Source organism: Pelobates fuscus, chromosome 4, assembly GCF_036172605.1.
Source record: "Pelobates fuscus isolate aPelFus1 chromosome 4, aPelFus1.pri, whole genome shotgun sequence".
Classification (NCBI taxonomy): Eukaryota; Metazoa; Chordata; class Amphibia; order Anura; family Pelobatidae; genus Pelobates; species Pelobates fuscus.
The window spans coordinates 50,859,356-50,883,024 of record NC_086320.1 but is presented as its reverse complement, the minus strand read 5'-3'; the positions used below and the strand labels follow the sequence as shown (position 1 = coordinate 50,883,024).

The following is a 23,669-nucleotide window of genomic DNA, read 5'->3' as shown; positions in this document are numbered from 1 at the left end:
GTTTTGGTGCATAGATGTATTTAGTCTTACACAGTAAAACACTGCCATTTATGAGAAATGGCAATGTTTGTGTTTGGCAAAAAATACACCTCTAATGGCTCATATATAGTCAGTCACTACAGGAATATTCTCTTTTTCTTTTTTGGAAATTTCATATATTTTATTGATAAGTTATTTAATTATAATCATGCACATTTTACATGTCTATTGAATAAATATTTAGGGTACACACATGGCAGAATGTCTTTATGTGTCCTAACATGAAACATTTGTTATTTGTATACATACATCTTTGTCTCTGCTCCAACTATTCTCCTACGAACTCTTTTAGTTTTTTTGTTTTGCTTTTATTTAATTTTTTTGTAATTTTTCACATTTGACAAGTATTAAAAATTAAACAGTTGAGTTCAACATCATCTTTCAAGTCACAACAAACCACAATAGTATATTTAGGATATTACAGCATATTTCCATATATTTCATTTATCGACTCAATATTTTTTAAACATTAATATCTGAATTTAGTATACTTTTGATCTTATCTCCTTATCAAAAAGTTTAAATTGTCAAAAGGTATGTAGTACAGGAGATATAAATAAAACACACAACATAAAAACATAAGAGACACAAGGTCAACTATCGAGAACAGGGAAATGAGCGGTACATGCATCGATTCATTAATATATTAATTTGTTAATTCGGTCTAGAACCATTTTTGGAAAATAATTATTAGTAATTTGCTGTATAGGAGTGGTTATACTAGGGTAGTTCGTTTTACTAAGACGTGGATATTCTATTCTTTATAATAATCAAACCATTTTGTCCATATCTTATTATAAGAACCAATATTACTATCTTTGAAATAGGAAAATTATCTTTAAGACTTTCAATTTATGACAATCTTTGCATTTGGTGTCTTCATGCCCAGCATGATGTATTGGATTCTGTGCTTCTTAATGAGAAGCATTGAATTGGTGGAGAGTGGTGATTGCTGTGCACACACCCTTCTCAATAAGAAGCATTGAATTGGTGGATAGTGCAGATTGCTGTGCACACACCCTTCGCAATGAGAAGCATTGGATTGTTGGAGAATGGTGATTGCTGTGCACACACCCTTCTCAATAAGAAGCATTGAATTGGTGGATAGTGGAGATTGTTGTGCACACACCCTTCTCATTGAGAAGAATTGCATTGTTGGAGAATGGTGATTGCTGTGCACACACCCTTGTCAATGAGAAGCATCAGATTGTTGGAGAGTGGTGATTGCTGTGCACACACCCTTCTCAATGAGAAGCATTGGATTGTTGGATGCTGTGCAGAAACCCTTCTAAATGAGAAGCATTGGATTGTTGGAGAGAGGTGGTTGCTGTGCACACACCCTTCTCAATGCAAAGCATTGGATTGTTGGAGAGTGGTGATTGATGTGAACACACCCTTCTCAATGAGAAGCATTGGATTGGTGGAGAATGGTGATTGCTGTGCACACACCCTTCTCAATAAGAAGCATTGAATTGGTGGAGAGTGGTGATTGCTGTGCACATACCCTTCTCAATGAGAAGCATTGGATTGGTGGAGAGTGGTGATTGCTGTGCACACACCCTTCTCAATGAGAAGCATTGGATTGGTGGAGAGTGGTGATTGCTGTGCACACACCCTTCACAATGAGAAGCATTGGGTTGTTGGATGCTGTGCACAAACCCTTCTCAATGAGAAGCATTGGGTTGGTGGAGAGTGGTGATTGCTGTGCACTCACCCTTCTTAATGAGAAGCATTGGATTGTTGGAGAGAGGTGGTTGCTGTGCACACACCCTTCTCAATGAGAAGTATTGGATTGGTGTAAAGTGGTGATTGCTGTTCACACACCCTTCTCAATGAGAAGAATTTGATTGTATCGATGCTGTGCACACACCCTTCTAAATGAGAAGCATTGAATTTGTGGAGAGTATTGATTACTGTGCACACACTCTTCTCAATAAGAAGCAATGGATTGATAGAGAGTGGTGATTGCTGTGCACACCCCCTTCTCAATGAGAAGCATTGGGTTGGTGGAGAGTGGTTATTGCTGTGCACACACCCTTCTCAATAAGAAGCATTGAATTGGTGGATAGTTCAGATTGCTGTGCACACACCCTTCTCAATGAGAAGCATTGGATTGTTGGAGAATGGTGATTGCTGTGCACACACCCTTCTCAATAAGAAGCATTGAATTGGTGGATAGTGGAGATTGTTGTGCACACACCCTTCTCATTGAGAAGAATTGGATTGTTGGAGATTGGTGATCACTGTGCACACACCCTTGTCAATGAGAAGCATTGAACTGGTGGAGAGTGGTGATTGCTGAGCACATAGCCTTCTCAATGAGAAGCATTGGATTGGTGGAGAGTGGTGATTGCTGTGCACACACTCTTCTCAATGAGAAGCATTGGATTGTTGGAGAGTGGTGATTGCTGTGCACACACCCTTCTCAATGAGAAGCATTGGATTGTTGGATGCTGTGCACAAACCCTTCTCAATGAGAAGCATTGGATTGGTGGAGAGTATTGATTACTGTGCACACACTCTTGTCAATGAGAAGCATTGGATTGTTGGATGCTGTGCAGAAACCCTTCTCACTGAGAAGCATTGGATTGTTGGAGAGAGGTGGTTGCTGTGCACACACCCTTCTCAATGCAAAGCATTGGATTGTTGGAGAGTGGTGATTGCTGTGAACACACCCTTCTCAATGAGAAGCATTGGATTGGTGGAGAATGGTGATTGCTGTGCACACACCCTTCTCAATAAGAAGCATTGAATTGGTGGAGAGTGGTGATTGCTGTGCACATACCCTTCTCAATGAGAAGCATTGTATTGGTGGAGAGTGGTGATTGCTGTGCACACACCCTTCTCAATGAGAAGCATTGGATTGGTGGAGAGTATTGATTACTGTGCACACACTCTTGTCAATGAGAAGCATTGGATTGTTGGAGAGAGGCGGTTGTTGTGCACACACCCTTCTCAATAAGAAGCATTGAATTGGTGGATAGTGGAGATTGTTGTGCATTCACCCTTCTCATTGAGAAGAATTGGATTGTTGGAGATTGGTGATCACTGTGCACACACCCTTGTCAATGAGAAGCATTGAACTGGTGGAGAGTGGTGATTGCTGAGCACATAGCCTTCTCAATGAGAAGCATTGGATTGGTGGAGACGGGTGATTGCTGTGCACACACCCTTCTCAATGAGAAGCATTGGATTGTTGGAGAGTGGTGATTGCTATGCACACACCCTTCTCAATGAAAAGCATTGGATTGTTGGATGCTGTGCACAAACCCTTCTCAATGAGAAGCATTGGATTGGTGGAGAGTATTGATTACTGTGCACACACTCTTGTCAATGCAAAGCATTGGATTGGTGGAGACGGGTGATTGCTGTGCACACACCCCTCTCAATGAGAAGCATTGGATTGTTGGAGAGTGGTGATTGCTATGCACACACCCTTCTCAATGAAAAGCATTGGATTGTTGGATGCTGTGCAGAAACCCTTCTCACTGAGAAGCATTGGATTGTTGGAGAGAGGTGGTTGCTGTGCACACACCCTTCTCAATGCAAAGCATTGGATTGTTGGAGAGTGGTGATTGCTGTGAACACACCCTTCTCAATGCAAAGCATTGGATTGTTGGATAGTGGTGATTGCTGTGAACACACCCTTCTCAATGAGAAGCATTGGATTGGTGGAGAATGGTGATTGCTGTGCACACACCCTTCTCAATAAGAAGCATTGAATTGGTGGAGAGTGGTGATTGCTGTGCACATACCCTTCTCAATGAGAAGCATTGTATTGGTGGAGAGTGGTGATTGCTGTGCACACACCCTTCTCAATTAGAAGCATTGGATTGTTGGATGCTGTGCACAAACCCTTCTCAATGAGAAGCATTGGGTTGGTGGAGAGTGGTGATTGCTGTGCACACACCCTTCTCAATAAGAAGCATTGGATTGTTGGAGAGAGGTGGTTGCTGTTCACACACCCTTCTCAATGAGAAGAATTGGATTGTTGGATGCTGTGCACACACCCTTCTCAATGAGAAGCATTGGATTGGTGGAGAGTATTGATTACTGTGCACACACTCTTCTCAATAAGAAGCAATGGATTGATAGAGAGTGGTGATTGCTGTGCACACACCCTTCTCAATGAGAAGCATTGGATTGTTGGAGAGTGCTGATTGCTGTGCACACACCCTTCTCAATAAGAAGCATTAAATTGGTGGATAGTGCAGATTGCTGTGCACACACCCTTCTCAATGAGAAGCATTGGATTGTTGGAGAATGGTGATTGCTTTGCACACACCCTTCTCAATAAGAAGCATTGAATTGGTGGATAGTGGAGATTATTGTGCACACACCCTTCTCATTGAGAAGAATTGGATTGTTGGAGATTGGTGATTACTGTGCACACACCCTTCTCAATGCAAAGCATTGGATTGTTGGAGAGTGGTGATTGATGTGAACACACCCTTCTCAATGAGAAGCATTGGATTGGTGGAGAATGGTGATTGCTGTGCACACACCCTTCTCAATAAGAAGCATTGAATTGGTGGAGAGTGGTGATTGCTGTGCACATACCCTTCTCAATGAGAAGCATTGGATTGGTGGAGAGTGGTGATTGCTGTGCACACACCCTTCTCAATGAGAAGCATTGAATTGGTGGATAGTGCAGATTGCTGTGCACACACCCTTCTCAATGAGAAGCATTGGATTGTTGGAGAGTGGTGATTGCTGTGCACACACCCTTCTCAATGAGAAGCATTGGATTGTTGGAGAGTGGTGATTGCTGTGCAGACACCCTTCTCAATGAGACGCATCGGATTGTTGGAGAGTGGTGATTGCTGTGCACACACCCTTCTCAATGAGAAGCATTGGATTGTTGGATGCTGTGCACAAACTCTTCTCAATGAGAAGCATTGGATTGTTGGAGAGAGGTGATTGCTGTGCACACACCCTTCTAAATGCAAAGCATTGTCGGAGAGTGGTGATTGCTGTGCACACACTCTTCTCAATGAGAAGCATTGGATTGTTGGCGAGAGGTGATTGCTGTGCACACACCCTTCTCAATGAGAAGCATTGGATTGTTGGAGAGTGGTGATTGCTGTGCACACACCCTTCTCAATAAGTAGCATTGAATTGGTGGATAGTTCAGATTGCTGTGCACACAACCTTCTCAATGAGAAGCATTGGATTGTTGCAGACTGGTGATTGCTGTGCACACACCCTTCTCAATGAGAAGCATTGGATTTTTGGATGCTGTGCACAAACCCTTCTCAATGAGAAGCATTGGATTGGTGGAGAGTGGTGATTGCTGTGCACACACCCTTCTCAATGAGAAGCATTGGATTGTTGGAGAGAGGTGATTGCTGTGCACACACCCTTTCAATGAGAAGCATTGGATTGTCGGAGAGTGGTGATTGCTGTGCACACACTCTTCTCAATGAGAAGCATTGGATTGTTGGCGAGAGGTGATTGCTGTGCACACACCCTTCTCAATGCAAAGCATTGGATTGTTGAAGAGTTGTGATTGCTGTGCACACACCCTTCTCAATGCGAAGTATTGGATTGGTGTAGAGTGGTGATTGCTGTGCACACACCCTTCTCAATGAGAAGCATTGGATTGGTAGAGAGTGGTGATTGCTGTGCATACACCCTTCTCAATGAGAAGCATTTGATTGGTAGAGAGTGGTGATTGCTGTGCACACACTCTTCTCAATAAGAAGCAATGGATTGATAGAGAAGCATTGGATTGTTGGAGAGTGGTGATTGCTGTGCACACACCCTTCTCAATGAGAAGCACTGAATTGGTGTAGAGTGGTAATTGCTGTTCACACACCCTTCTCAATGACAAGAATTGGATTGTTGGATGCTGTGCACACACCCTTTCAATGAGAAGCATTGGATTGTTGGAGAGAGGTGATTGCTGTGCACACACCCTTCTAAATGCAAAGCATTGGATTGTCGGAGAGTGGTGATTGCTGTGCACACACTCTTCTCAATGAGAAGCATTGGATTGTTGGTGAGAGGTGATTGCTGTGCACACACCCTTCTCAATGCAAAGCATTGGATTGTTGAAGAGTTGTGATTGCTGTGCACACACCCTTCTCAATGAGTAGTATTGGATTGTTGGAGAGAGGTGATTGCTGTGCACACACCCTTCTAAATGCAAAGCATTGGATTGTCGGAGAGTGGTGATTGCTGTGCACACACTCATCTCAATGAGAAGCATTGGATTGTTGGCGAGAGGTGATTGCTGTGCACACACCCTTCTCAATGCAAAGCATTGGATTGTTGAAGAGTTGTGATTGCTGTGCACACACCCTTCTCAATGAGAAGTATTGGATTGGTGTAGAGTGGTGATTGCTGTGCACACACCCTTCTCAATGAGAAGCATTGGATTGGTAGAGAGTGGTGATTGCTGTGCATACACCCTTCTCAATGTGAAGCATTGGATTGGTAGAGAGTGGTGATTACTGTGCACACACTCTTCTCAATAAGAAGCAATGGATTGATAGAGAAGCATTGGATTGTTGGAGAGTGGTGATTGCTGTGCACACACCCTTCTCAATGAGAAGCACTGAATTGGTGTAGAGTGGTAATTGCTGTTCACACACCCTTCTCAATGACAAGAATTGGATTGTTGGATGCTGTGCACACACCCTTTCAATGAGAAGCATTGGATTGTTGGAGAGAGGTGATTGCTGTGCACACACCCTTCTAAATGCAAAGCATTGGATTGTCGGAGAGTGGTGATTGCTGTGCACACACTCTTCTCAATGAGAAGCATTGGATTGTTGGTGAGAGGTGATTGCTGTGCACACACCCTTCTCAATGCAAAGCATTGGATTGTTGAAGAGTTGTGATTGCTGTGCACACACCCTTCTCAATGAGAAGTATTGGAATAGTGTAGAGTGGTGATTGCTGTGCACACAGCCTTCTCAATGAGAAGCATTGGATTGGTAGAGAGTGGTGATTGCTGTGCATACACCCTTCTCAATGAGAAGCATTTGATTGGTGGAGAATGGTGATTGCTGTGCACACACCCTTCTCAATAAGAAGCATTGAATTGGTGGAGAGTGGTGATTGCTGTGCACATACCCTTCTCAATGAGAAGCATTGGATTGGTGGAGAGTGGTGATTGCTGTGCACACACCCTTCTCAATGAGAAGCATTGGATTGTTGGAGAGTGGTGATTGCTGTGCACACACCCTTCTCAATGAGAAGCATTGGATTGTTGGATGCTGTGCAGAAACCCTTCTAAATGAGAAGCATTGGATTGTTGGAGAGAGGTGGTTGCTGTGCACACACCCTTCTCAATGCAAAGCATTGGATTGTTGGAGAGTGGTGATTGATGTGAACACACCCTTCTCAATGAGAAGCATTGGATTGGTGGAGAATGGTGATTGCTGTGCACACACCCTTCTCAATAAGAAGCATTGAATTGGTGGAGAGTGGTGATTGCTGTGCACATACCCTTCTCAATGAGAAGCATTGGATTGGTGGAGAGTGGTGATTGCTGTGCACACACCCTTCTCAATGAGAAGCATTGGATTGGTGGAGAGTGGTGATTGCTGTGCACACACCCTTCACAATGAGAAGCATTGGGTTGTTGGATGCTGTGCACAAACCCTTCTCAATGAGAAGCATTGGGTTGGTGGAGAGTGGTGATTGCTGTGCACTCACCCTTCTTAATGAGAAGCATTGGATTGTTGGAGAGAGGTGGTTGCTGTGCACACACCCTTCTCAATGAGAAGTATTGGATTGGTGTAAAGTGGTGATTGCTGTTCACACACCCTTCTCAATGAGAAGAATTTGATTGTATCGATGCTGTGCACACACCCTTCTAAATGAGAAGCATTGAATTTGTGGAGAGTATTGATTACTGTGCACACACTCTTCTCAATAAGAAGCAATGGATTGATAGAGAGTGGTGATTGCTGTGCACACCCCCTTCTCAATGAGAAGCATTGGGTTGGTGGAGAGTGGTGATTGCTGTGCACACACCCTTCTCAATAAGAAGCATTGAATTGGTGGATAGTTCAGATTGCTGTGCACACACCCTTCTCAATGAGAAGCATTGGATTGTTGGAGAATGGTGATTGCTGTGCACACACCCTTCTCAATAAGAAGCATTGAATTGGTGGATAGTGGAGATTGTTGTGCACACACCCTTCTCATTGAGAAGAATTGGATTGTTGGAGATTGGTGATCACTGTGCACACACCCTTGTCAATGAGAAGCATTGAACTGGTGGAGAGTGGTGATTTCTGAGTACATAGCCTTCTCAATGAGAAGCATTGGATTGGTGGAGAGTGGTGATTGCTGTGCACACACCCTTCTCAATGAGAAGCATTGGATTGTTGGAGAGTGGTGATTGCTGTGCACACACCCTTCTCAATGAGAAGCATTGGATTGTTGGATGCTGTGCACAAACCCTTCTCAATGAGAAGCATTGGATTGGTGGAGAGTATTGATTACTGTGCACACACTCTTGTCAATGAGAAGCATTGGATTGTTGGATGCTGTGCAGAAACCCTTCTCACTGAGAAGCATTGGATTGTTGGAGAGAGGTGGTTGCTGTGCACACACCCTTCTCAATGCAAAGCATTGGATTGTTGGAGAGTGGTGATTGCTGTGAACACACCCTTCTCAATGAGAAGCATTGGATTGGTGGAGAATGGTGATTGCTGTGCACACACCCTTCTCAATAAGAAGCATTGAATTGGTGGAGAGTGGTGATTGCTGTGCACATACCCTTCTCAATGAGAAGCATTGTATTGGTGGAGAGTGGTGATTGCTGTGCACACACCCTTCTCAATGAGAAGCATTGGATTGGTGGAGAGTATTGATTACTGTGCACACACTCTTGTCAATGAGAAGCATTGGATTGTTGGAGAGAGGCGGTTGTTGTGCACACACCCTTCTCAATAAGAAGCATTGAATTGGTGGATAGTGGAGATTGTTGTGCACACACCCTTCTCATTGAGAAGAATTGGATTGTTGGAGATTGGTGATCACTGTGCACACACCCTTGTCAATGAGAAGCATTGAACTGGTGGAGAGTGGTGATTGCTGAGCACATAGCCTTCTCAATGAGAAGCATTGGATTGGTGGAGACGGGTGATTGCTGTGCACACACCCTTCTCAATGAGAAGCATTGGATTGTTGGAGAGTGGTGATTGCTATGCACACACCCTTCTCAATGAAAAGCATTGGATTGTTGGATGCTGTGCACAAACCCTTCTCAATGAGAAGCATTGGATTGGTGGAGAGTATTGATTACTGTGCACACACTCTTGTCAATGCAAAGCATTGGATTGGTGGAGACGGGTGATTGCTGTGCACACACCCTTCTCAATGAGAAGCATTGGATTGTTGGAGAGTGGTGATTGCTATGCACACACCCTTCTCAATGAAAAGCATTGGATTGTTGGATGCTGTGCAGAAACCCTTCTCACTGAGAAGCATTGGATTGTTGGAGAGAGGTAGTTGCTGTGCACGCACCCTTCTCAATGCAAAGCATTGGATTGTTGGAGAGTGGTGATTGCTGTGAACACACCCTTCTCAATGTAAAGCATTGGATTGTTGGATAGTGGTGATTGCTGTGAACACACCCTTCTCAATGAGAAGCATTGGATTGGTGGAGAATGGTGATTGCTGTGCACACACCCTTCTCAATAAGAAGCATTGAATTGGTGGAGAGTGGTGATTGCTGTGCACATACCCTTCTCAATGAGAAGCATTGTATTGGTGGAGAGTGGTGATTGCTGTGCACACACCCTTCTCAATTAGAAGCATTGGATTGTTGGATGCTGTGCACAAACCCTTCTCAATGAGAAGCATTGGGTTGGTGGAGAGTGGTGATTGCTGTGCACACACCCTTCTCAATAAGAAGCATTGGATTGTTGGAGAGAGGTGGTTGCTGTTCACACACCCTTCTCAATGAGAAGAATTGGATTGTTGGATGCTGTGCACACACCCTTCTCAATGAGAAGCATTGGATTGGTGGAGAGTATTGATTACTGTGCACACACTCTTCTCAATAAGAAGCAATGGATTGATAGAGAGTGGTGATTGCTGTGCACACACCCTTCTCAATAAGAAGCATTAAATTGGTGGATAGTGCAGATTGCTGTGCACACACCCTTCTCAATGAGAAGCATTGGATTGTTGGAGAATGGTGATTGCTGTGCACACACCCTTCTCAATAAGAAGCATTGAATTGGTGGATAGTGGAGATTATTGTGCACACACCCTTCTCATTGAGAAGAATTGGATTGTTGGAGATTGGTGATTACTGTGCACACACCCTTGTCAATGAGAAGCATTGAACTGGTGAAGAGTGGTGATTGCTGTGCACATAGCCTTCTCAATGACAAGCATTGGATTGGTGGAGAGTGGTGATTGCTGTGCACACACCCTTCTCAATGAGAAGCATTGGATTGTTGGAGAGTGGTGATTGCTGTGCACACACCCTTCTCAATGAGAAGCATTGGATTGTTGGATGCTGTGCACAAACCCTTCTCAATGAGAAGCATTGGATTGGTGGAGAGTATTGATTACTGTGCACACACTCTTGTCAATGAGAAGCATTGGATTGTTGAATGCTGTGCACAAACCCTTCTCAAGGAGAAGCATTGGGTTGGTGGAGAGTGGTGATTGCTGTGCACACACCCTTCTCAATGAGAAGCATTGGATTGTTGGAGAGAGGTTATTGCTGTGCACACACCCTTCTCAATGCAAAGCATTGGATTGTTGAAGAGTGGGGATTGCTGTGCACACACCCTTCCCAATGAGAAGTATTGGATTGGTGTAAAGTGGTGATTGCTGTTCACACACCCTTCTCAATGACAAGAATTGGATTGTTGGATGCTGTGCACACACCCTTCTCCATGAGAAGCATTGGATTGGTGGAGAGTGGTGATTACTGTGCACACACTCTTCTCAATAAGAAGCAATGGATTGATAGAGAGTGGTGATTGCTGTGCACACACCCTTCTCAATGAGAAGCATTGGATTGTTGGAGAGTGGTGATTGCTGTGCACACACCCTTCTCAATAAGTAGCATTGAATTGGTGGATAGTGCAGATTGCTGTGCACACACCCTTCTCAATGAGAAGCATTGGATTGTTGGAGAGTGGTGATTGCTGTGCACACACCCTTCTAAATGAGAAGCATTGGATTGTTGGAGAGAGGTGGTTGCTGTGCACACACCCTTCTAAATGCAAAGCATTGTTGGAGAGTGGTGATTGCTGTGCACACACTCTTCTCAATGAGAAGCATTGGATTGTTGGCGAGAGGTGATTGCTGTGCACACACCCTTCTCAATGAGAAGCATTGTATTGTTGGAGAGTGGTGATTGCTGTGCACACACCCTTCTCAATAAGTAGCATTGAATTGGTGGATAGTTCAGATTGCTGTGCACACAACCTTCTCAATGAGAAGCATTGGATTGTTGCAGAGTGGTGATTGCTGTGCACACACCCTTCTCAATGAGAAGCATTGGATTTTTGGATGCTGTGCACAAACCCTTCTCAATGAGAAGCATTGGATTGGTGGAGAGTGGTGATTGCTGTGCACACACCCTTCTCAATGAGAAGCATTGGATTGTTGGAGAGAGGTGATTGCTGTGCACACACCCTTTCAATGAGAAGCATTGGATTGTCGGAGAGTGGTGATTGCTGTGCACACACTCTTCTCAATGAGAAGCATTGGATTGTTGGTGAGAGGTGATTGCAGTGCACACACCCTTCTCAATGCAAAGCATTGGATTGTTGAAGAGTTGTGATTGCTGTGCACACACCCTTCTCAATGTGAAGTATTGGATTGGTGTAGAGTGGTGATTGCTGTGCACACACCCTTCTCAATGAGAAGCATTGGATTGGTAGAGAGTGGTGATTGCTGTGCATACACCCTTCTCAATGAGAAGCATTTGATTGGTAGAGAGTGGTGATTGCTGTGCACACACTCTTCTCAATAAGAAGCAATGGATTGATAGAGAAGCATTGGATTGTTGGAGAGTGGTGATTGCTGTGCACACACCCTTCTCAATGAGAAGCACTGAATTGGTGTAGAGTGGTAATTGCTGTTCACACACCCTTCTCAATGACAAGAATTGGATTGTTGGATGCTGTGCACACACCCTTTCAATGAGAAGTATTGGATTGTTGGAGAGAGGTGATTGCTGTGCACACACCCTTCTAAATGCAAAGCATTGGATTGTCGGAGAGTGGTGATTGCTGTGCACACACTCATCTCAATGAGAAGCATTGGATTGTTGGCGAGAGGTGATTGCTGTGCACACACCCTTCTCAATGCAAAGCATTGGATTGTTGAAGAGTTGTGATTGATGTGCACACACCCTTCTCAATGAGAAGTATTGGATTGGTGTAGAGTGGTGATTGCTGTGCACACACCCTTCTCAATGAGAAGCATTGGATTGGTAGAGAGTGGTGATTGCTGTGCATACACCCTTCTCAATGTGAAGCATTGGATTGGTAAAGAGTGGTGATTACTGTGCACACACTCTTCTCAATAAGAAGCAATGGATTGATAGAGAAGCATTGGATTGTTGGAGAGTGGTGATTGCTGTGCACACACCCTTCTCAATGAGAAGCACTGAATTGGTGTAGAGTGGTAATTGCTGTTCACACACCCTTCTCAATGACAAGAATTGGATTGTTGGATGCTGTGCACACACCCTTTCAATGAGAAGCATTGGATTGTTGGAGAGAGGTGATTGCTGTGCACACACCCTTCTAAATGCAAAGCATTGGATTGTCGGAGAGTGGTGATTGCTGTGCACACACTCTTCTCAATGAGAAGCATTGGATTGTTGGTGAGAGGTGATTGCTGTGCACACACCCTTCTCAATGCAAAGCATTGGATTGTTGAAGAGTTGTGATTGCTGTGCACACACCCTTCTCAATGAGAAGTATTGGAATAGTGTACAGTGGTGATTGCTGTGCACACAGCCTTCTCAATGAGAAGCATTGGATTGGTAGAGAGTGGTGATTGCTGTGCATACACCCTTCTCAATGAGAAGCATTTGATTGGTAGAAAGTGGTGATTGCTGTGCACACACCCTTCTCAATGAGAAGCACTGAATTGGTGTAGAGTGGTAATTGCTGTTCACACACCCTTCTCAATGACAAGAATTGGATTGTTGGATTCTGTGCACACACCCTTCTCAATGAGAAGCATTGGATTGGTTTGAGAGTGGTGATTACTGTGCACACACTCTTCTCAATAAGAAGCAATGGATTGATAGAGAAGCATTGGATTGTTGGAGAGTGGTGATTGCTGTGCACACACCCTTCTCAATGAGAAGCACTGAATTGGTGTAGAGTGGTAATTGCTGTTCACACACCCTTCTCAATGACAAGAATTGGATTGTTGGATGCTGTGCACACACCCTTCTCAATGAGAAGCATTGGATTGGTAGAGAGTGGTGATTGCTGTGCACACACCCTTCTCAATGAGAAGCATTGGATTGGTAGAGAGTGGTGATTGCTGTGCGCACACCCTTCTCAATGAGAAGCATTGTATTGGTGGAGAGTGGTGATTGCTGTGCACACACCCTTGTCAATGAGAAGCATTGAATTGGTGGAGAGTGGTGATTGCTGTGCACACCCCCTTCTCAATGTGAAGTATTGGATTGGTGTAGAGTGGTAATTGCTGTTCACACGCCCTTCTTAATGACAAGAATTGGATTGTTGGATGCTGTGCACACAGCCTTCTCAATGAGAAGCATTGGATTGGTAGAGAGTGGTGATTACTGTGCACACACTCTTCTCAATAAGAAGCAATGGATTGATAGAGAGTGGTGATTGGTGTGCACACTTCCTTCTCAATGAGAAGCATTGGATTGGTGGAGAGTTGTGCACACAGCCTTCTCAATAAGAAGCAATGGATTGATAGAGAGTGGTGATTGCTGTGCACGCACCCTTCTCAATGAGAAGCATTGGATTGGTGGGGAGTGGTGATTGCTGTGCACACACCCTTCTCAATGAGAAGCACTGAATTGGTAGAGAGTGGTGATTGCTGTGCACACACCCTTCTCAATGAGAAGCACTGAATTGGTAGAGAGTGGAGATTGCTGTGCACACACCCTTCTCAATGAGAAAAATTGGATTGTTGGAGAGTGGTGATTACTGCACACCCTTCTCAATGAAAAGCATTGAATCAGAGAAAAGTCGTCATAACGGATAACTTCAGGAGTGGTTGTAGTGATGAGACATTCCATCTGCTGGATTACAGATTATTGTAGTTTTATGTATTTTTTTAATTTTATTTTTTTTAACAAAGTGGCCCTGTATCAAAACTAAAACAAGAAGGCACTCATGTTATAAATTTATATTTTTCAAGCAAACCCTGAAGTAACAATAATGGGGTTTTTTTGGTACTTATAAATGTACAGCTATTTTGGGAGGATACTTGCCAGCCTCCAAGAAGCAGAATGGTCTTACTCTGTTGACTCATTACTAGACAGATCATCAGATGTTACTATTCTACCTCAGTGTAGAACATTATTCAATCTCACAAGTAGTTTTCAAAATCCACATCGGGCGTAACAAATAGATAAATATTCTACATGACTTTTCTGTTGATTAAATAATAATTGACACAAAAAAAACTATTTAAAAGGTTACCAGCAGCCTGGTTCCAAGAAATGCTGCCATTGTTAATTTCTTCAAAAAGCGTCCATTGTTATGTACATGTAGGGAACAATATATATTAACAGTCATAATGCTAAAGACTATCAACATCTCAGTCAGTATGTGAAACACTTCCTAAATGTTTTTTTCAAGTATTTTTTAATGAGAGTCAAACAGTATTACAGAGACAAAACCGTAAAAAAAGAAACAACGTAAAAGAAAAAAAAAACACATACGGTAAGTACACAACTCATATTGTAACTGTAAATGGATCTCCGCCATTAATCAAATGGATGCACAAATTATAATCGTAAAATGAAATTATATTCATATATAGACAAATTATGTTCATAAAATGAAATTATATTTGTGTATAGACAAATTACATTCATAACATGAAATTATATTTGTGTATAGACAAATTATATTCATAAAATGGAACAAGGAAGTGTAGAACATTACTTAAAATATGCTTATATTTAAAAAATTTGCTTTTAAAGATTAAACTATTTAAAACTACAAATAAAACAAAATATAGTAATAGAGAAATGTGTTTCTGGAAAGCAGACAAATCTGCTTTAAGTACAATAAAAAACTAATACGAAGGTGTAGTTGATGACAAACAATTAAGTGGGCTGCAACATATATCTACAAGCGACCTAAATTGAGTGTAAGCTCAAAAATTAGAAAGATATGTGCGCTCCTAGAAAAATTAATTAAAATAACACTTAAAGTACAATAAATACATATATAAATTTGTTAAAATTTTTGTGTCTTCCGTCATTTAATAATCTGAGCAAATGTGGATGATGACAGTATCTATAAGTATGAACAATATACATAATACATCCCAAAGGGTGTGTGCACAGCAATCACCACTCTCCAACAATCCAATGCTTCTCATTTGCTGGCGCTATATAAATAATAAAATGATAATACTGTGTATGTGTAACATGTGACTCAAACATGAGGAATGTACTAGTGAAAACGTCTTGGTAAGCATATATGAGGAGTGGTGTAGGTATTGTCATTTTGAATTATATTTTGGCAGCCTAGAGCAATCCATTTAATTAATTTTTGAAGTAACCTGCAGTATCTTAGTGTCCAAGAGCTTCTAACTTATTTTTTATAAATGTGTCGAAAACCTAATTTCTCTTAGCATTGACAATACAGTTGAATGCAATATACATGCTGATTTAATTAAATATAATAAATATATAACGTTTGCCAATCTAAATTCGCTGATTTCTATCTAAAATCACCAAACAATTGCACTATAAATATCAATTTGAATACAGTCAAATTAATACTTTTTTCTGTGATTGCTGTTTTGACCAAGGTATTCAGAGAAGAATGTAGTGTAGCTATAAACTATTTTTTTTCTTTTATAAAATGTACTTTTATTAACAATGGAAATCTAAAATTTAATTTGGAAATATTTAAATTTTTAAAAAAATTTACATACATTTTTATTTATAAATACATTTCTTAACAAGACATAGATCTGCAGCATATAACTTCAACCACATTTAAAAATGTGTTAGCATGCATATTTAAGAAATATAATCACTGTATAAAACATTTGGATTTATTTTTATTTCTTATTTTATAAAGTAAAATGTATCAGAACTATCAAACGCAATAGTTTATCACAGTAAATTAAATTATTATTATTAATTGATTTCTGACTCAATTGTCAGGAAGTTGATTTCTCAGAGTCTATATCTGTTTTTTTTTTAATTTTTTTGAGACAACATTTCATAGAACGTTCTTAAATAGATATGTTTTTGTAAAAAACACATTGAAGAAGATTTGTTTCTCCAAAATTGGACTTCAGCTCTACTGTAGGAATTAAATCTGTATTTTTAGACGAGCTTTTCAAATAATTAAATATTTAAAAAAAATAAAAATTATGAGTTTTTTTCATATATTGATATTTTTTTTTATATATGATATAATTTTTTTTTTTTTTTTTTTTTACATATTGGAAAATAAAGCATTTGAAAAGTTTAACCAAAAAATAATAAATTGGGTCCATAATAAGCAGTGCAGTTAAATAAAAATAAATCTTCATGCAAATTGGAACTTATGAAAATTGCTACTGCAAACAGTTTTTGAAAGGGGACAATGCCCATTTTCTGCAACGTAACTTTTCTCCAAACAATTTAGCTGCTTGTTTGCAGCCAAGAGATATACTAAATTGAAACATCATATCCAGCGAGCGTTTACTATGCTTGCTAATTGATATTGTCTGACTGAGCATGTGCGCCTGTCAAAACTCTTCAGTCAGCTGACTGTTTTCCAATTCAGCATAAAACATTGGCATGAATATAAGGTGTTCTGAGCACTGAAATTTCTCTTTTGATTTATGAATGTCCTCAAATTTTTAAGATTCCAAATGTTGTTTCACCTGTGAGTAGAGATATAGCGTGCTTGGCGAATTGCCTTGAGAATACCTGTGCCAACCAGGTTATGAATAATGCCATGTTTAACATTCTCAATTCGTGTTCCAAATTCTGAATATTGAACAAGTTGCATGGAAAAATTCAGATACGTTTTTTTTTTTTTTTATATAATCACATTGTGCTCCTGAAAAGTTTAAAACTACAAAATTTATCAAAGAAGGCATTTTCTTTTTTTAGGAAGTGACAACCAAGTTTTTGCACAAATCAAACGTTTAAGTTTTTACAAATGCTAATATATATATATATATATATATATATATATATATATTTCATAATAGTAAACCTTGTTTGTAAAGTCATTAAAAAGTTCTGGAGACAAACCATGAGACCCAGAGGAATTGTGTTTATTTAAAGGACACTACAGACACCTAAAACACTTTAGCTTGCTGAAGTAGTTTATGAGTGAGCAGCATGTCCACTTTTTTTCATTTACGAAAAATGCAGGTTTCAATAGAAATTGACACTTTTATAAATTAACATGGTTATAACATCCCTAGCTGTCAATCAGTTAGCCAGTCCTGTTGCTTCCTGGTTGTTTAGTTCAGTGGAGCTAAACTCAGGAGGCAAGCAACTACCCTGCGCATCTACCTTGTAAAGACATATCATTGAGGTGCGTTGGGAAACCTGTTACTGAAAAGCCATAGAAAGTCTGAGCTGAGGAAGAAAGGGAGAGATTATAAAGGCTGCAGAACGAGATTTGCGGCATTTGCGAACTGTTTTTAGATATACCCCAAATTTTTAAAATGCATAATCTATTTCATGACTGTTTTCATCTGGAGTATTTCTCAACAGTGATTTTTATTGTTTTGGGTAGTAAAGTGTCCCTTTCATTTCTCCAGAACTATGCAGTGGCATTATTTTCCCCTAACACATTCACCGCACATGAATGCCTGGATTTAGTGGGATTTACACTCACAGACCGTAGCTGCTATCAGCCTGAACTAAAATTACGTTATTAAAGCATGAAAATGAAAAAAAGGCTATATCTGCAAGTGTAACCCCCTTCTAATTTCAGAAAGGCCAGGGAATGTATACATTGAAAGCAAAGACTCAAATATGCCTTCTAACATGATGTCTCACAACTATCCAAACATGAGTTCAGTTAAACGGATCTTTTTGAGTAAGGCTGGTTGCTTTCTCAAGGACTGAAAGTCTTGCATTGTGTGATTCAGTCTGGGCCACTTCTGAACAAAGGCACATATCCTTAGATAACATTCATTTCTTTTTACCAAATATTTAGGCTTTTTGGGTACTTACCTAGGCATACATGTATCTGAATCTTCTAGACTGTTTATAAGTTAATTCTAATAGTATTCCATATTGCTGGGTCAATGTCTTATTAGCACCTGATTTACCAAGCACTTTTTGAGTGAAATAATAATACCATAAAATTAATTTGAAACACATCATGCATATCTAGCATATTTACGTATAAAAAAACAGCAATTTTGTGTATATATTGCTTTCCCGACAAAGCTACAAATTGTAATAATTCAAATTTACACAATTGTTTTTTTTTCATTTATTTGTTCATTCTTCGCAGAAATGTTTAGTGATTTAGTATATACAGTGTCTTTAATCTTATCTTTATCATATTTCAAAAGATAAAAGACCCACAGCACACCAATTCATGCAAAAATATTTACTGAAAAATACAATACATCATATATAATCAATTTACAACATAAAGTGCAAAGTAAAATTGCAGTGCAAAAGTATACATGTAACAGATAAATAAAATGGTAAAATACCTTGATTATAGGTATTTGTAAGGACCCAGAAGGCATAAAAATGGCAACAGAGTATAAAAAGAATGCCTGCTTTTTGACACAATGCCCACATACAATATATACCCTTAAATAATATATTTTTACGTTTTTAAATACCGTTATCTTTCTTTCTCTGTGGAATACTAACTGTACTTAAAAGGACACTATAGACAAAAGACCACTTCATGTCAATTAAGTGGGCTGAGTGGCATATTCCTGTCTGCTTTACTCTGCAATGTAAACATTGCCGTTTTGCAAGGTTACCTTGCAGTGTTTAAATGCCTCTAGTGGCTCTCACTCTGACAGGTACTAGAAGCCCTTCACTGGAAATAGTAAACTAAAACTGAGCTATTTCTATCAGGTGGTCTCATAGAGACCATGTGAATGATGCAGTGCTGTGCTTAGTCATGCATGCGGACTAGCCTCCAAGCGTTTTGATGGGAATGCATCGAATTTGCTGAGGTCATCCATCTTCATAATCTCAGCCATGTTTGCAGGACGACAGCATGGAGACCAGTGCTGTGAGGAACAAAAGGTGAGCAAAAGTACTTTTATTTCCTTTGAACAGGGAGGATGGACACCTATACTGTTAACAAGGCACTATACACATTTTCTGTTCCTATAGCAGTGAAATTATCATTCACTCCTTCCCCTACCTGACTGTAGGAATTGTATCACCCACTGAAACTTCCTTTATAGTGTGGATGGAGACGACATGTTGACATTTTCAGCACATTTTCAGGCATTAATTAATCTACAAGATGATAATCATTCCTTCAGTATAAATAAGGGTAAGAGTGAGGCGTTAGGGACTAAATTTAATTCTTTAAACTACATAAAAGTCAAACCTTTTCTATTAAATTTTGGAAATAAAGTGGTTAAAAACTGAGGCATGTGACTAGTGAATTGATCTTAATGCATTAATATCAATTCAAATAGCCACCAGTGCTCTGCACATGTCCAGTAGCTCCTGTAGAAACCGAGTAAACAGCCATAATTGTATGACCCAGCACCCAAACAAAATATGCAGACAAGAATATAGATGGCTACTTCCCCATGCAGGATCAGTTGACAAAAAAAAAACATATGACATAAACCTTGATCATAGTGACCATGTGATTGATACAGTGCTGTGCTTAGTCATGCATGTGGACTAGCCTCATAATGTGTTTTGATGGGAAAGCATTGAATTCGCTGAGGTCATCCGTCTTCATAATCTCAGCCATGTTTGCGGGACGACAGCATGGAGACCAGTGCTGTGAGGAACAAAAGGTGAGCAAAAGTACTTTTTTTTTTTCTTTTGAATGGGGAGGATGGACACCTATACTGTTAACAAGGCACTATACACATTTCCTGTTCATATAGCAGTGAAATGATCATTCACTCCTTCCCCTACTTGACTGTAGGAATTGTATCACCCACTGAAACTTCCTTTTTAGTGTGGATGGAGACGACATGTTGACATTTTCAGCACATTTTCAGGCATTGATTAATATACAGGATGATAATCATTCCTTCAGCATAACTAAGGGTAAGAGTGAGGGCTTTAGGGACTAAATTTAATTCTTCAAACTACATAGAAGTCAAACTTATTCTATTCGATTTTGGAAATAAAGTGGTTAAACACTGAGGCATGTGACTAGAGAATTGATCTTAATGCATTCATTTCAATTTAAATAGCCACCAGTGTTCTGCACATGTCCAGTAGCTCCTTCAGAAAGCGAGTATTGTATGACCTAGCAGAATTGTATGACCTAGCACCCAAACAAAATATGCAGACAAGAATATAGATGGCTACTTCCCCATGCAGGATCAGTTGGCAAAAAAAAAATATGACAAACCTTGATCAGCCAACAGAACAAGAAATAGCCTACCTCTCAATCTACTGAATTGAAGGAAAATAATGATAAAGCTCAATTGAAAACATAGGAAACACCATCATAACAGCAATAAGGTCCAAAACAATAAAGTGATAGAAAATCAAAGGAAGTCTAGTCATCCAAAATGTCTATTGAAGAGGTGGCTAAGCTAAACGGACAAGTCTTCCTGTGCAATAAAACACAAGGAACAATATATGTAAAAAATGTCTTATGGAAGGCTTATCATCAACTTATCATCAACCTCTCTTAGTCCTGTAATGGTGCCTTAGCCCTAAATCCAACCAACTTCCTACTCTCACCTGGCATCTATTTTTGATCTCAGTAGTGGAATTTAGTTGCTGTTTGGTTACAATCCAGCATCAATTATATTGTGTTATTTTCAAATGAATCTCACTACTATGATGAGGTCCATTTGTCTCAATGCAGTTGACATTCATTTGATTGTGAATAAAATGAATTGAATAGGAATTTTATCAACTGAAAAAAAATTGAGTCAAATGAAAGAGATGGAGTTTTCTATAGCAAATTCAGTATTTGGTGATTATATCCCTATATGTGGCACATGAACATAATGGAATGTGACTTATTATGTGCTTAGTTATATTTGTCACAAACAGGTGACAGGGTTTTAAAATCACAATATGTCTGCACTGAACCCACAATAATGATAAAGAATGCTTCTTAACACTACCCAAACCTATTCTAGTATAAAGGCTATTACCACCAGGAAAATGGTGAGTTCTAGGTTACCCATGTTAGATTAAAAACCCACAAAACACAATTTAGCAAAAATACCGTATCTGGAAAGCCACCATACTACTACGTAGGTTTCTTTGGTAGTATGCTTCGTATTCCAGACAAAGTCATAACTTAATACAAGAACATTATTGTGAACAAAAAAACAGACACACTGTATACAAATACAAAATATGTTACAAACAATTTACACCAGACAAAATAAAAATGGATAAAATGAACATAAAAACCGCTATACTCACTGTACTAGCAAAGTAGTTCTTTCCCAAGAAAGCCTTTGATAGGGAAAAGGAAACCCACTACAAAATTATAATTGGCTTTCAAAATTGTTTGCATGTGTTCTATGTTTCATCGGATTAAAGTGCAGTTTGAGCACATTTTTAGATGTGTTCATAGTGTGCAAAGTGCTCTTCAGGCCTTGAGTCCATGCAAAACGTTGGCACTGCCCTTAAAGAGTTCTGGGATGGACAATACAAGAATGTCTCTTTGAAAGACACTACTCCCAAACTGAAACACAGAATATGTACCACCACTAGGCTTAGAATTTCCCTACGCAGGAAGTTCATCCTACCTGTAGAAGTAAGTAGAAGTATACATAAGGGTGTTGCAGTGGATGTGATCTATTTGGATTTTGCCAAGGCATTTGATACAGTTCCACACAATAGATTAATGTTCAAACGTAAGGAAATCGGTCTAGATGAAAATGCTTGTTCTTGGGTAGAACATTGGCTTAAAAACAGAGTACAAAGAGTTGTCGTTAATGGTAAATTTTCAAGCTGGACAGAGGTGGCAAGTGGTGTCCCTCAGGGGTCTGTTCTAGGACCCCTTCTATTTAACGTGTTTATAAATTATATTGAAGACAGCATTGAAAGTCATGTTTCAGTGTTTGCAGATGACACACAACTTTGTAAAATAATACAATGTGAGCAAGATATTACTTTGCTGCAGAGGGATTTAGATAGACTGGAGGACTGGGCACTCAAATGGCAGATGAAATTTAATGTTGAAAAATGCAAAGTTATGCACTTCGGCGTAAAGAATACACAAGCAACGTATACCCTTAATGGAAGAGAATTAGGGATAACAACACACGAAAAGGACTTGGGAATTGTTATAGACAACAAACTATGCAACAATGTGCAATGTCAATCAGCAGTGGCCAAGGCCAGTAAGGTATTGTCATGCATGAAAAAGGGCATTCATTCTCGGGACGAGAATATCATTTTGCCTCTTTATAAATCACTGGTAAGACCACATATGCTGTGCAATTTCGGGCACCTGTTCTAAAGAAGGATATTATGGCCCTAGAAAAAGTGCAGAGGCGGGCTACAAAATTAATAAAAGGAATGGAACATATCAGCTATGAAGAAAGGTTAACAAATTTAAACCTATTTAGTTTAGAAAAACGTTGCCTGAGAGGAGATATGATAACATTATACAAATATATTCGGGGCCAGCACAAACCATTGTGTGGAAATCTATTCACAAACCGGACTTTACATAGGACACGAGGCCATGCGTTTAGACCGGAAGAAAGAAGATTTCGTCTAAGGCAAAGGAAAGTTTTTCTTACTGTAAGAACAATCAGGATGTGGAATTCTCTGCCTGAAGAAGTGGTTTTATCAGAGTCCATATAGATGTTCAAACAGCTACTAGATGCATACTTGCAAAAACAGAATATTCAAGGATATAATCTTTCAATGTAGGGTAATAACTGCTTGATCCAAGGATAAATCTGACTGCCATTCTGGGGTCAAGAAGGATTTTTTTTCCTACCTTGTTACAAAATTGTCCTTCAAACTGTTTTGTTTTTTTACCTTCTTTTGGATCAACAGCAAAAAAACCAAATGTGAGGAAGGCGGAACTTGATGGACACAAGTCTCTTTTCAGCTATGTAACTATGTAACTATGTATGCTCTGAGGTCCAGCACAAACTCCCCCTCCCCCCTAAAAAAACATGCTTGTTCTCTTCCTTTACCTTGGTTTGACTTTTTTCTATTACCTTTTCTCTTAACACTCTCTCTTTACAAACTCATGTTTTTTTCTTTACTCTAATGGTACCTCACGGTTGGTTGTTTGTCCTTGATTCCTTTATTCTATAAAACTACAACAATTTATGGA

At 39.9% G+C, this 23,669-nt stretch overlaps 1 protein-coding gene across 1 annotated transcript in view; it reads left to right on the top strand.

Annotated features, from left to right (window-relative positions):
• Positions 1-17,180: 17,180 nt before the first annotated feature.
• DPYS (dihydropyrimidinase) overlaps positions 17,181-23,669 on the top strand; it is a 359,961-nt gene continuing 353,472 nt past the window's right edge. Inside the window, exon 1 of the mRNA XM_063451168.1 lies at positions 17,181-17,184. The gene's annotated coding sequence lies outside the window, so the exon portion shown is untranslated. The remainder of the gene's footprint in view (positions 17,185-23,669) is intronic.